The 14599-nt window shown below is 41.5% G+C and overlaps 1 protein-coding gene across 1 annotated transcript in view; it reads left to right on the top strand.

Moving 5' to 3' along the window:
- Nucleotides 1-14599, top strand: part of TAF3 (TATA-box binding protein associated factor 3) — a 191576-nt gene that overhangs the window by 157694 nt on the left and 19283 nt on the right.

The following is a 14599-nucleotide window of genomic DNA, read 5'->3' as shown; positions in this document are numbered from 1 at the left end:
TGTTTTGTGCTCTCAGTGGTTCATTCCATCTTAAAGTTTGTGTTTAGTTTATGCTGTTGCTTTTGTTAATTCCATATGTAATGTATTAAAAAAAAGTTAAATATCATGATGATGAATGGTAACATGGACTCCTAGGACCATGGTCTTCTTCTGAAGATTCAAGGAAGAAAATCCAGATAATTCATTCTTTTTTTTCCTAAGTTATCTGCGTAATTTCTACGTTCCTTTTTATGGTTGTATCAGTAGAAATCTAGACAGTGGATGGTACTATTGCTGACAAGCTTATAGACAATGTAAGAAAAATACTATAGATGCAGTTCTTTTTAACCAGCCACTGGTATACCTGGTGCCCTCAATTTTACCTACAAAAATTTAAACTTATTCCTATCCCTCAACCAGTAGAGGACAGAAGGCTGATTAGCAAGGAGACCCAACCAAAGTAACTTACTCATACTGTCTTCTTGAAATTCTGTATTTGGGCTCATTTCTTTTGGGCAAAGATCTTATTATTATTTCTCTCCTACCAGTTCATATTTATGCCTATTTTCTCAGTAACTCACCATTACTTAATCTTTACTTCCACACGAAAGTTTGGCTTGTGCATTCCCTTTAGAGAAAGAAGGTTTGTAAAAAAGCATTGATAATAATGATTGTCTCATCCATCCTTATTGACTACTTTTCTCTTCTCAGTAAATCACTCATAATGCCTAAGATATTGGAAGACATGAGAAATAAAATCCTGTTTCCAATGTTAGGGAAATTATAATTTCACTAACATTCTAGACAAATGTCCATGAAAGTATAACATTATCTAACATGAACTTTCAGACATTTAGGTAAATAAAACCCCTATGCTATATGAATATATAATCATTTAACCAACGTCTGACTCAAGTACTTATAATGAATAAAAGAATATATTAAGTGAAATATATTATATTTTAAATTAAAATAAGACAGGAAAAAAGAGGCACAAGTCACATAGTAATAGGATGTTATTACTTAATCAGCAGAGTTTTTTGTTTTTGTTTTTTTAATGTAAAGTATGGGTCAGCAAACTATGGCTCATGGGCCAAATTCATTTCACTGCCTGTTTTTGTATGGTTAACAAGCTAAGAATAGTTGAAAAAATTTAAAGAATAATATTTTATGACACATGAAAATTATATGAAATTAAAAGTTATTTCTTATTGTGGTAGCATAAGGATACATGGGTTATTCCATGGCAGTAATAATGGAAAATAAGCAGTAGATTCGTATAAATGTGCCTTTACTTACTCAGTTTGTATGCACTTGATAGACACTCTTTTGAAGTGAAATTAATGAGCAGACTGGGGTTCAAAAAGGGGGGTTTGAATAGCCAGCGGGGAGTTGTTTATTGCTGAAAAACAGGCAGGGATTTGAAATTATAGGAAAAAGAAAAAAGCTTTACAGGGTTCAAATTATACCCTCTCATTGAAAGATCTTTAAGACGATATTTAGTTTCTAAATCTTAAAGAAGTTACATCTTCTGCCCTTGATCCAGGAAAGTACTTTGAGGTTAGATTATTTCCTGTATTCTTCATTATTATTCCTTGAAGCAAGATGGGTCCCTTATTTTTACCTTGAGCTAACGTGCATGGAAACTGTATTCTAAAGGGTCTATGATGAGTCCAGTACCTCCTCCTGGTGGTGTTAAAATTCAAGATGACTTTCTAAGGACCTCAAATTCCTTTAACATGTCCCCCAGTAATGGGTATCCAGAGTTCCCCTTAATATGGGTTGAAGATGAAACTAAAATACTAATCCTGAAATCACAGTCTCAACACCTATAAAGTTTGTTAGAGTAGTATGAATGGGAAGGAACAACACATTCAAATTGCTAAAATATCTGTGTCTGGTCTCCAATCAAGTAGATTTCAGTTTGCTAAGGAAGCACTGCCTGGGATTATATTGGCCAGAATTCTAAAGTCTCAGTTGGACTCGGTGACAGAGTACAGTGAGTCTCCAGTCCACTGTTATGGTGGGGGAGAGTGGCAATACAGTTACCATGTTATTTGTCATCCCAATCTTCTCATTTTATTGATTTAGTGATTTTGAGCAAGTGTAGAAAAAGTGGGCTAGCTTACAGCATTCATTTATTCATTTCTGTGAAGAAAATAGAGCAAAGTAAGGTGATGGAGTATCTTAGGGGCAAGATCTATTTAGATAGGATTGTCAACATATGGCAGAACAGAACTCTTCTAAGTTGAATGTAGGGCTATATTATAAAAAATCAAAATTCTGTTAAAGGAGCTTTTCATTTTAAAAAGATAAATGTAAATATTGGTAAAGTATAAACATTTTGGGGTGAATAGTAGCAATTAGGGCATTAGCATTCTTCCCCCCTCACGTTTCTCAAATGTCTCTTTAATCTGTCCTCTTGCTGGTGCTGGAGGAAGCATTTTTTGTCCATGTACTCCTTCCTTTTATCCTTGGGCAGAGTGGCTGTTGCCAGGGGTGTTAGACTGATGATCTGGTGCTTCTGCTCTCAGGACATCGCTGCTCTTGTTCCATGACCTCACCAGAGAAAGGGTGTTAACTGGGACCCTCCAAACATGCAATAATGCTCAGTCATTTTTCCAATCTCTCTATATAAAAGCCCAGCGACCAGAATGGCAGAATGACAGGTGTCTATGATGTGCACTGCGGCAGCCAACCAGCCTGATCTGGGCCCTGATCACCCCGTGCCCTCCCACCCCCCGCCCTCTGGCCGGCCCAACCCCCGATCGGCCTCCAACACCCTGATCAGAGGCGGGGCCAGCTGGCCAACTGCCCGCAGCCCCTCCCCTCCACCAGCCTAGCCCGATGGTCCCCCATCGGGGCAGGCTGGCCAGACCCCAACTGTGCATGAATTCATGCATCAGGCCTCTAGTTAATATATAATAGTGCACTTGATCAAGTGACATGGAATCATTAATGATGCCTTTTTGAGAATATTATTAACTAGAGGCCCGGTGCACAAAAATTGGTGCATTCGGGGGGGGGGGTTCCCCTTAGCCCGACTTGTGCTCTCTCGCAGTCTGGGACCCCTCAGAGGATGACCACCTGCTGGCTTAGGCCTGCTCCCCGGGCGATTGGGCCTAAGCTGGCAATCAGACATCCCTCTGGCAGCCCGGCAGCCCTCGGGGGATGTCCACTTGCCAGCGGGGAGCAGACCTAAACTGCAGTCGGACATCCTTAGCGCTGCTGAGGAGGCAGGAGAGGCTCCCACCACCACCCCTGTACTGGCAGCCATCAGCCTGGCTTGTGGCTGAATAGAGCTCCCCCATGTGGGAGCGCACTGACCACCAGAGGGCAGCTCCTGCATTGAGCATCTGCCCCCTGGTGGTCAGTGTGTGTCATAGTGACCAGTCATTCCCAGTCTTTCTGCTGTTAGGGTCAGTTTGCATATTACCCTTTTACTATATAGGATAGAGGCCTGGTGGAAGCCTGCTGGTTTGCCCTGAAGGGTGTCCCAGATCAGGGTGGGGGTCCTGCTTGGGTGCCTGGCCAGCCTGGGTGAGGGGCTGATGGCTCTTTGCAGCTGGTCACACCCCCTTCAGGGAGGGGGTCCCCACTGGGGTGCCTGGCCAGTCTGGGTGAGAGTCTGAGGGCCGTTTTCAGGCTGGCCAGCGACTGAAGCTCCCAGCCTCTCCTTTTTTTCTTTTCTTTTTTAATTCTGGGATTTATTTACCTTCTGTAATTGAAACTTTGTTGCCGTCACTGGAGATGAGAGCCGGCTCCTACTCGCTCCAGCCTGCTGAAAGCAGGTATCTGGGGTTTGCTTAGCTTCTATAATTGAAACTTTGTTGCTTTTGGAGCTCAGAGCCGGGCCACAGCAGGCGGGGAACCTTGGCTTCCTCCATCACTGGAACAAGCAAGCCACCTGCTCGCTTCAGCTGTGTGGCTGCCGGCTGCCATCTTGGTTGGATTAATTTGCATATTGCACTGATTAGCCAAATGGGAGGCGTAGTGAAGGTACGGTCAATTACCATGTTTGTCTATTATTATATAGGATATCCAAGGTTCAAAAAGTATCATTAGGACTATGCTCACTTTCTTTTTCTCAATCTTGCCTCTGTGTGGTGGCAAAGATGGTCAAAGTCACTTGAAGCTGATATGGTTCTTAGTGTTCAATATCCCCAGTGGCTCCCCTTCTTCCACAGAACCCATTCTCGGTCCCCATCAAAGACTCCAGCTGGCCAGCCTGGTTCATCAGCCCCTGTGATAGGGCAGACAACCTGTCAGAAGAAGAGATGGTGGGTTCCAGAAGGAAAGGAGGACTCACACCACATTATGGGATGAGAGACAGGCAAAAACAACTGATCTTTTTAAATTGTACTTTATTTTATTTTGAGAAAATGCAGATTTCGTATTTTTGTAAAAGCGTGCGAGAGAAGCAGAGCAAAGAAACTAGTTGGTTTAAAAAGAATGATCCTTAGAAGTAAAGTTAAGGAACATTTCAGAGCATTATCCTGTCACAAAAGGAAGGCCCTTTGCTTTTCTATTTTTAATTTGTTTTCTTTCCAATAAAACTGCTTTTGATTCAAGGGGGAAAGAAAAGATTGAAAAGTGTTGCTAGCTTTGTTTTGCCCTGGTTGACTTGCCACTGGTACTGAAACACATCATAGGTATTTTGTCTATGTTAGAAGCTAAATAACAAAAATATGACTAATAAGCCTTAAGAATGTATATTTAAAGTTTATCGCTATTTTTAATGTTAGTGAAAGATGGTAACATTACAAATGAAATTTCCTAGCAGCTGAACAACTAGAGTACAAGTTGTGGATTGTACCCACTATTCTTACAACTTTATTGCACTTATAAATTTAACAGATCCAAACCTATAATTCTCAGTTATAATTCTGAGAGGAAGCAGATATTAAAAATGTTCTTATTCAGTTCTTCAGCCCTTTTCTGATTATTATAGACAAGGAAGTGTTGACCTTCTTATCTTACTCTCTCATTTTTACTGACCTAAAATTATGATGAAATCTCCAAGTATAATTTCTTCTGTTGGTACATTGTAGTTTGTTCGTTAACAAAAAGATGCAGTGTGTTTAAGAGAAAAAAATAGTATACTAACAGAAAAACTGTCTTTAGGTTTTGGGAAATGCTTTTACTACACAGTGAAACAAGTGGGAAGATTATAATCAAAGCATTTCCATCTTACTTGTAAACAATTACTGCAGTTCTTACATGGATGCCACATTAGAAGACTTGGGAAAATTTACTGGATTCCATTCTAATGCAATTAGAGCTAATTTTGTTCTTTAAATGAATAAAAGGTCAGCTAGTAAATCTAGCTTATCTTGAGTCCAGACTTCAATAAATTGTTTTATTTAATTTGTTGTAAAAGATCTTATCCTTAATGGGTCTAGGTCTTATTAGTTCACTTAGGTTTTAAAATATTTATGACCACCTTTTTAGATATGATTTGAATGATAGTTGGAAAGTTTCTCTCTGCAGTGTTATCAAGGTCCAAGATCACTAATTGAGTGAATATAGGAAGGTACTTAAGATTTGTTATCTAGAAAAGCTGACCCTGAACTTCCAGAATTTAAATATTCTTTAACCTGTGATAGGCAGATAATTTAACTATATCATGGTAACCTTTTGGATATTTCCTGACTATAATTTTCCCTAAAGATCAAACTACTCACACTTCTAGTGTTTAAAAAGAATATGTAAACACTTAGGCACTCTTATTATTACTGACAACCACATGGAAATTTTAAATTCTTTGCCTTTTATTATTTCCTGTCATTTTATGGGGCTATAGTAATACCAAAATACATAAACACTTTGGAGACCTAGTGTAATGTTTCTTCTCTCTTCCCACTCTTGCCGTTGTAGCTTATAAAATGGATATTCGTATCACTGCAGGACCTCTGTGATTTAGAGTATTGCAGCTTTAAAAAATGTGGTTGATGCCGAAACCGGTTTGGCTCAGTGGATAGAGCGTCGGCCTGCGGACTGAAAGGTCCCAGGTTCGATTCTGGTCAAGGGCATGTACCTGGGTTGTGGGCACATCCCCAGATGGGGATGTGCAGGAGGCAGCTGATCGATGTTTCTCTCTCATGATGTTTCTAACTCTCTATCTCTCTCCCTTCCTCTGTAAAAAATCAATAAAAAATATATTAAAAAAAAAAAATGTGGTTGCCAAAGCATATGTCACCATGAGCTACTGACTAGGTGTGTGACCCCTGTTTGTTTGGATTTACTCTTTGGAGTTCCAGAACTGTATCTGTCCTCATAGCTTTGTCCTCCAGGGTCCAAGAAGAAGCACAGTGTCCCTCCTTATTTTCAGGATCAGCTCCCCCTCTTGTGCCTTCCTTCATCCTCACCTTTATCACATCTCCCTCCGCCTACCCTGCCCATGAAAGGAAGGTTATACAACTTCTCGTTCTGACTTCTCAAAACTTATTGTTCATATGTACTTCCAGTTGTTATTCTTAAACTCACTGACTATCATTCTGGCTTCTGTGCTGGAAACTTTTCTGAAGCTTCTCATTAAGATCCTGAAATGCACCAAGTGCCCATGCTGCAGCTCTGGTGATGGTCATCCTCTGCTGTCTTGGACATGTTGTTTACCCCAGGCCCTTTTTGAAATTTTCTATTCCATTTTCCTTGATACTACACTCGAGGAATTCTCTCTTATTATTACTTTTGTTTTTCTTTTAAGGATTTCTTTTACTTTCTCTTCTTACTGTCAGTCCACTACTCTGTTCTTTTTTTTTTTTTTTTTTTTAAAGATATTTTTTATTGATTTTTTACAGAGAGGAAGGGAGAGAGATAGAGAGTCAGAAACATCGATGAGAGAGAAACATCGACCAGCTGCTTCCTGCACATCCCCCACCGGGGATGTGCCCGCAACCCAGGTACATGCCCTTGACCGGAATCGAACCTGGGACCTTTCAGTCCGCAGGCCGACGCTCTATCCACTGAGCCAAACCGGTTTCGGCTACTCTGTTCTTTCTTTGTAAATATTCTCATTCACTCTTTCGATTTCAAAATTATGAATTGATAATTACCAGATCTTTATTTTCAGCTCACATATCTCCTCCCAGATGCAGAATAGTCTGCCCAGTCATCTGCTAGAAAGTTCTGACTGGATGGACCAGGGGTACCTCAAACATAGCATTTCCAAAACTGAACACACCATTATTTCTCCAACCTTATTCTACTTCTTGTGTTTATTATCTTAATGATGAGACCAGAATCTCCATTTTCAATAAGTGTTAGTTATATATTTTCTTCTTGTTAATGCTGACTGTGTTTTATCATCGTAAATCATTCTGGATAAGATGTATATTACAAACGTTTTTAAATATATTTTATTGATTTTTTCACAGAAAGGAAGGGAGAGGGATAGAGAGTTAGAAACATCAATGAGAGAGAAACATCGATCAGCTGCCTCCTGCACACCCCCTACTGGGGATGTGCCCGCAACCAAGGTACATGCCCTTGACCGGAATCGAACCTGGGACCCTTTAGTCCGCAGGCCGACGCTCTATCCACTGAGCCAAACTGGTTAGGGCTACAAACGTTTTTAAAAAGTACTTGATTATGGCCAACCGGCATAGCTCGTTGGTTGAGCGTCGACTTATGAACCAGGAGGTCACGGTTCTATTCTCTGTCAGGGCACATGCCTGGATTGCAGTCTTGATACCAGTGTGGGGAGTGCAGGAGGCAGCCAATCAATGATTCTCTCTCATCATTGATGTTTCCATCTCTATCTACCTCTCCCTTCCTCCCTGAAATAAAAAAATATATTTTTAAAAAAGATATGTTTGATTATGGTCTGTCCAGTGTGGCTCAGTGGTTGAGCATGGATGTATGAACCAGGATGTAACAGCTTGATTCCCAGTCAGGGCACATGTTGTGGGCTCAGTCCCCAGTAGGGGGAGTGCAGGAGGCAGCCTATTAATGATTCTCTCATCATTGATATCTCTCTCTCTCTCTCTCTCTCTCTCTCTCTCTTCCTCTCTGAAATCAATAAAAAATTTTTAAAATACTCGATTATGAAAATTCAAAACAGAAAATAATAAATTAATAAATTTTCACTACCTTATAGATTTAACACCAGAATATTTAATTTTGCCATACTTGCTTGACCTAATCTTTTTTGTTCTATTTTTCTGAGTAGGGCATTTCTAAGCAAATTCAGCCTAATGTCATTTTACCTCTGTATACTTTTATATGCAGCTCTAAAAATATGGTAATTTTCTTATATAATCACAGTGCCACTATCTACATTAAACATGTGAACAGATTTTCTTTCTATTATCTCATTCCCAGTCCATATTAAGATTTCTCCATTTGTCTCAGTAAGATCTTATGCCCACTGGTTTGTTTGAATCAGAGTCTAAATACTTATGTCTCTTGGTGCCTTTTTAAAAATATGTTTTTTAATTGATTTTAGAGAAAGAGGAAGGGAGAGGGAGAGAGAGAAACATTGATTGGTTGCCAAACTGCAGTATACGAAGTTGGTGGAGTTGATGCCATATTTACCTCCTGTGGTGATTGTTGAGTTTTAATTTTGGAAAGATCTCTCTCTCTCCCCTCCCTCTTTTCCTTATTCTTTTTAATGTTCAATTTGTCCCATCTTGCTCAATGGGAACTCAAATCCAGTTGTCTTCTGGATTTTAACACATTCCCATTCATCTTTGATAGCTTTCTTACTTTCTGGTATAAATATTCCCAGTTTATCTTATTTATTCTCTGCCACAGTCCTGCCTGGAATTAATCATTCCTTCAAGTAAACTTGGTTCCTTTTTGTAAAGAAGGGTTTTTAGGAATCACAATCTGGTTCTAGAGGTGCTCATTGCTACTAGGAAGTCATTGCTAGGCCTTTACAATAGCCAGATCTAGGAAATAGTTATTTTTGTAAAGAAACAAATTATGAGTTTATACTCATATTTCCAGTTGATAAAACTATTGAATGAAGCTAAAGATTAGATTTTTCTCAGTCTGTTTATTCATAAAATAAACCCACTGTGCATGTCTGACTAAAATGCTGTCCTCCTAATGTCACCTGAAATAACATTTTTTTCAGTGTAACTGTGTCACTAGCATGATATACCTTGAGTTTCATTACCATTTATTTTCAACTTGCAGTTAATTTTAGAAATTTAATTTTCTGAATATGTAAAACTTACTTGACTCCAAAGGTGAAAGACTGTAAGTCTTGCTTCCATCCCTGTCCCTCTATCTTTACACTTCTTTCCCTGTAGGTTACTATTTTTGTTTATTTTTTTTATTCTAGTATATCTTCTTGTAAATATAAGGAAATGTGCATTATTTATTTTTTAAAATACATTTTTATTGATTTCAGAGAGGAAGAGAGAGGGAGAGAGAGAGAGAGAGAGAGAGAGAGAAACATCAATGATGAGAGAGAATCATTGACTGGCTGCCTCCTGCACGACCCCTACTGGGGATCAAGCCCACAATCCTGGGCATGTGCCCCTGACCAGAATCGAACATGGGACCCTTTGGTCTGCTGGCCAGTGCTCTATCCACTGAGCCAAACCAGCTAGGGCTGTGCATTATTTATTATTTACCTGAGTATTAATGCTCTTTTAGGATATTGTACAGATTTTGAACATTAGACAATAGGAGTATAGTCATTTGGGTTTTGAGTCCTTTGGAAATGAAGATTCTACAAAGGCTATATTTTCCTGCACTTCATGCAATTTGTTCTATTTTTCAAATAGGTCCTCCTGAATTAAAAGATAAAATGTTTGTACTTGATATGTACTTGACTATGACAAGATAAAATATCCATTTTTGTGAGATGATGTAAATATTCAAGAGGCAAGCTATGTGAGCTTGAGTAATTAAATCCATTTACAGCTGTATTGTAATGAATGCCAAAAGTTGAGCTATAAGGATCAAGAATGAGAAGTACTTATTGATTTGAAGAATCAACATACAACTGATTCTCATAATTGTCTTTGGGTATCTGTTCCTTTTAATCAAATGTGAAATATGGAATTGACTGTTACAATTTGCTATTTTAAGTGCTGATAACTGTAAAATATGATTTCTCCTAAATTCTGAATATTTATTTTTATACCTGAGATAAATACTTGCTATATCTTCTGCTTTGACATAGCAAATGACCCTAAAACTTAACTTCTTAAAGCAATAAACTTTTATTACTTCTTGCTTCCTGTGGTTTAGAAATTTGGTTGGCTCGTCAAGCTGCTGCCCAGGGATAGTTTTTAAAAGTCCAGGTCTAGAGAATGTGCTGTGAGCTCACACACATGGCTGTTGGCAGGAGGCCTCAGTTCCTCACTGGCTGTTGACAGGCAGGTCATATGGGCCTCTTCCTAAGGCAGGTTTGATGTCCTCATGATGTAGCAGCTGGCTTCCCCCAAAGCGAGTGACCTTAATGACAGCACTGTCTTACGACCTCACTTGGATGTCCAAACTCCTGTTTTCATGGTATCCTATTAGTCATATGAGTCAGCCCACCCATTCTGTGAGAGGACTACACCAGTGTGGGAAGACTGGAAGGAGGGACCACCAGAAACTGACTACTTCATTTGGGATTAGTATTTCTAAGACTTATAAAGTGAAAGTAAGAAAGCTGGCCCAACTATGCAATTTTAGGGTAATATTATATAGTGAAATTTTAGGGATCTTGTTTTGTTTGTGGTAAGAAGGAGTTAGTTTAAAGTACATCATGGGACTCTCATACGGTATTTCATTTTGTTTTGTTTTTGTTTTTTTGTTTTTAATCCTTATCCGAGGATATTTTTCCATTGATTTTTAGGGAGAGTGGGAGAGACAGAGACAGAGAGAGAAACATTGATGCAAGAGAGACACATCAATTGGTTGCCTCCTGCACTCACCCTGACTTGGGCTGGGATGAAGCCTGCAACCGAGGTACATGCCCTTGACTGGAATCAAACTGGGACCTTTCAGTCCACAGGCCAATGTGCTATCCACTGAGCAAAACCTGCTAGGGCTATATGGTATTTCAAAGGTGCAACCTATTTCTGAAATTGATTAAAATTTTAAATCAGAAGAAGAAAAGTGAGTTGTGGATTAACGTACTTATTTTTTTATCGGATTTTTTTTTCTCCCAAACTCTGAAGAACTTCCCTCATCAGAAGTTTATTAAAATTCATGGAGGTGATTACAAGTTTTTAGCTATGGCATCATTTTGTTACCATTGAAAAATGGCTATTCGCCTTTAAGGGTAAATAAGTAAGCCATTGTGAGGGAACTTTTGAACTTTGTGTGCAGTTTAGTAGCCAGTTATTAGACTCTGATGATTTAGATTACTGGCTTCATAGTGTTTGCACACAATAGCTGGATAATGAGGAGCATTAAACTCCCTGTGCAGACATATCCACATTGTGTTTGCCTCTAACCTCGGAGGCTCTGTGTGGCTGGAGAGGTGAAGATCGGCTCTTTATTGACTTGTCACTCTGTGAGTTTGCATTACAGGCCAAGCAACTCATGACCCATTCTGTTTATTTCACTGTTTTGTGGTGGGGAAACAGGTAAAGAAACCCTGCTGAAAATCCTTCCTTCTGCACGTTTTATGAATAACGCCAGTGTTTATAGCAGTTAGGGAGCTCTGATCAAATCCTCCAAAAGATGTAATGTTAGCAGCACAGAGCCATTGTGGAACACAGCTGTGGGCGGTGTTGGTTACTCTGCGAGACTTTCCTTCTTCAACAGAAAGCGCTGGAGGAGAACTTACTATGCAATTAAATAGGAGGGAAAAAGTGATACTTCAGGTGGGAAAATATGAACAAGCAAAACACTGTTTAGAAGAATGCAGCAATAAAGCTTGGCAAGAAAGGCCAATAACGAATCCAAAATTACTTTTAGTTTATCTCATAAGTGATGAGGAATTATATCATCTTATACTGTTTATATATTTTGGTGTAATATTCAAAGTTGAGGAGATAAAAGAATTATTCATAAAACTGTGCATCTACTTACTACAGAAGTAACTTAGCAGCTTACATAAAAAACTTTAAAACTCTAGTAAATTTTCTCATGAAATTCAAGAGTTGGGTACTTTAGTGCCTACATGACACCAGTCTAATCTCTGGGAAACAGAAAATTAGGACATGTTTTGTCTCATCAACACTGAGTACCCACTTTAATGTTTGGCCTTTTGCTATTCAGAAAATTTGAATGACAAATATAGACTTTTAAGGAGTAATTTGATGGAATTGGAGAATATTTGGCATTTTGGAAGAATTATTTTTATTATGTTATTTTCATCCAAATGTCATTTCTCTAAATTGAAAAATAAGATATATACAAGTAGATATTTCTGGGATTTCAGATTCTGCCCATAAAATGAGTTATCAGTCTCTTTATATCCATTGGCTATTGCTAATGCTAAGCCATTCTCAAAGGTACCATTCACAGGCTTTATAAATGAGGGAGAAATCCAAGAAAAATAGAAAGAAAATGAAAGGGGATTGGAAAAGAGTCAGGTAAGGCAAATAATATTCGTTATATGTCCAGTATAGCTTAAAACAATTTAAAAGCATTTCCAGACAGCAATTAGGATGAAATCTTCATGACGTGTTTATACCTTGCATTGGTGTGGTAATTATTCTTGCTCTGGGAATCAATAGATGGATGAATAATTAGAATCCACGCCGGTAAACAGAAAGCTCAGTGGTCTTGGAACCCATTAAGTAAGTAGTATGGGAGGAAGGTAGGCAGGAAGGAAAGAATAGGGGAAATTAGCCCATTTTGAAACATTTTAAAATGGACAAAAATACTTAAAAGTCAAATATTTTTATATAAGCACTAGAGGCCCGGTGCACAGATTCGTGCACCAGTGGGGTCCCTCAGCCTGACCTGTGCCCTCTCGCAATCCAGAACCCCTTTGTGGATGTCAGAGAGCTGGTTTTGGCCTGATCTCCACAGGCTAGGCTGAGAGACCCCACCAGTGCAAGAATCTATGCACTGAGCCTCTAGGATACATATAAGATCTTTGGTTAATCTCTTCCAGCCCTCACCCTCCCCCCTTCCCTGGAAAAGATTCATCAGTCTGTTCCATGTTCCATGCCTGTGCATTGAGCGTCTGCCCCCTGGTGGTCATTGCATGTCATAGCTACAGATGGCTGGTTGGCCGGTCACTTAGGCTTTTATATATATACTAGAGGCCCGGTGCACAAAAATTTGTGCACTCAGGGGGTAGGGGGGTCCCTCATCCTGGCCTGTGCCCTCTCGCAGTCTGGGACCCCTCGGGAGATAACGACCTGCTGGCTTAGGCCTGCTCCTGGGTGGCAGAGGGCAGGCCCAATCCCTAGGTGCAGCCCCTGGTCAGGCTCAGAGCAGGGCTGATTGAGGAGTTGGGGCGCCGCCCCCTGTCATGCACAGAGCAGGGCGATCGGGAGGTTGTGATGCCACCCTCAGTCATGCTCAGGGTAGGGCCGATTGGGGGGTTGGGCACCGTCCCCTGTCACACTCAAGGCAGGGTCGATGGGGAGGTTGTGGCGCCACCCCCTGTCACGCACAGAGCAGGGCCAATCAGGGGGGTGGGGCACTGCCCCCTATCACTCACAGAGCAGGGCCCATCAGGGGGGTTGGGGCTCTGTACCCTGTCACGCACAGAGCAGGGCCAATCGGGGTTGGGGCGCTGCCCCCTGTCACGCACAGAGCAGGGCCCATCAGGGGGTTGGGGCACCGCCCTCTATCACCCACAGAACAGGGCCAATCAGGGGGTTGGGGCGCCGCCACTCTCACACTCAGGGCAGGGCCGATGGGGAGGTTATGGCTCTACCCCGTCACACACAGAGCAGGGCCCGTGGGGGGCGGGGGGTTGGGGTGCCGCACCCTGTCACACACAGAGCCGCAGGGCGATCAGGGGGTTGGGGAGCTCCCCCCTATCAGGCACAGAGCAGGGCTGATCAGGGGGTTGGGGCGCCTTCTCCTGTCACGAACAGAGCAGGGTGGATAGGGAGGTTGTGGCCCCGCCCTCTGTCACACAGAGCTGCAGGGCGATCAGGGGGTTTGGGCGCTGCCCCCTGTCACGCTGATCCCGGTGCTGGGAGGCCTCGCGGCTCCGCTGATCCCGGTGCTGGGAGGCATATTACCCTTTTACTATTTAGGGTAGAGGCCTGGCGCATGGGTGGGTGCCGGCTGGTTTGCCCTGAAAGGTGTTCTGGATCAGGGTGGGGGTCCCCACTGGGGTGCCTGGCCAGCCTGGGTGAGGGAATGATGGCTGTTTGCAGCTGGCCACACATCCTTCAGGGTGGGGGTCCCCACTGGGGTGCCTGGCCAGCCTGGGTGAGGGGATGATGGCTGTTTGCAGCTGGTCACACACCCTTCAGGGTGGGGGTCCCCACTGGGGTGCCTGGCCAGTCTGGGTGAGGGGCTGAGGGCTGTTTTCAGGCTGGGAGTGACTGAAGCTCCCAACTGCTCCTTTTTTTCTGTTTTTCTTTTTATTCTGGGCCAGCTTTAGCTTTGAGGCTTGGCTCCAGCTCTTAGGCCCCCGCTGCTGAAAGTAGGTTTCTGGCCTTTGCTTACAATGTTGCGATCCTGCTGGCTGAAGCCGTGCGGACTAAAGCAGGTTTCTGGGGTTTTGTTTAGCTTCTATATTTGTTACATA

Source organism: Myotis myotis, unplaced genomic scaffold (genome assembly GCF_014108235.1).
Source record: "Myotis myotis isolate mMyoMyo1 unplaced genomic scaffold, mMyoMyo1.p scaffold_m19_p_1, whole genome shotgun sequence".
Classification (NCBI taxonomy): Eukaryota; Metazoa; Chordata; class Mammalia; order Chiroptera; family Vespertilionidae; genus Myotis; species Myotis myotis.
This window is presented reverse-complemented; position numbering and strand designations above follow the sequence as displayed.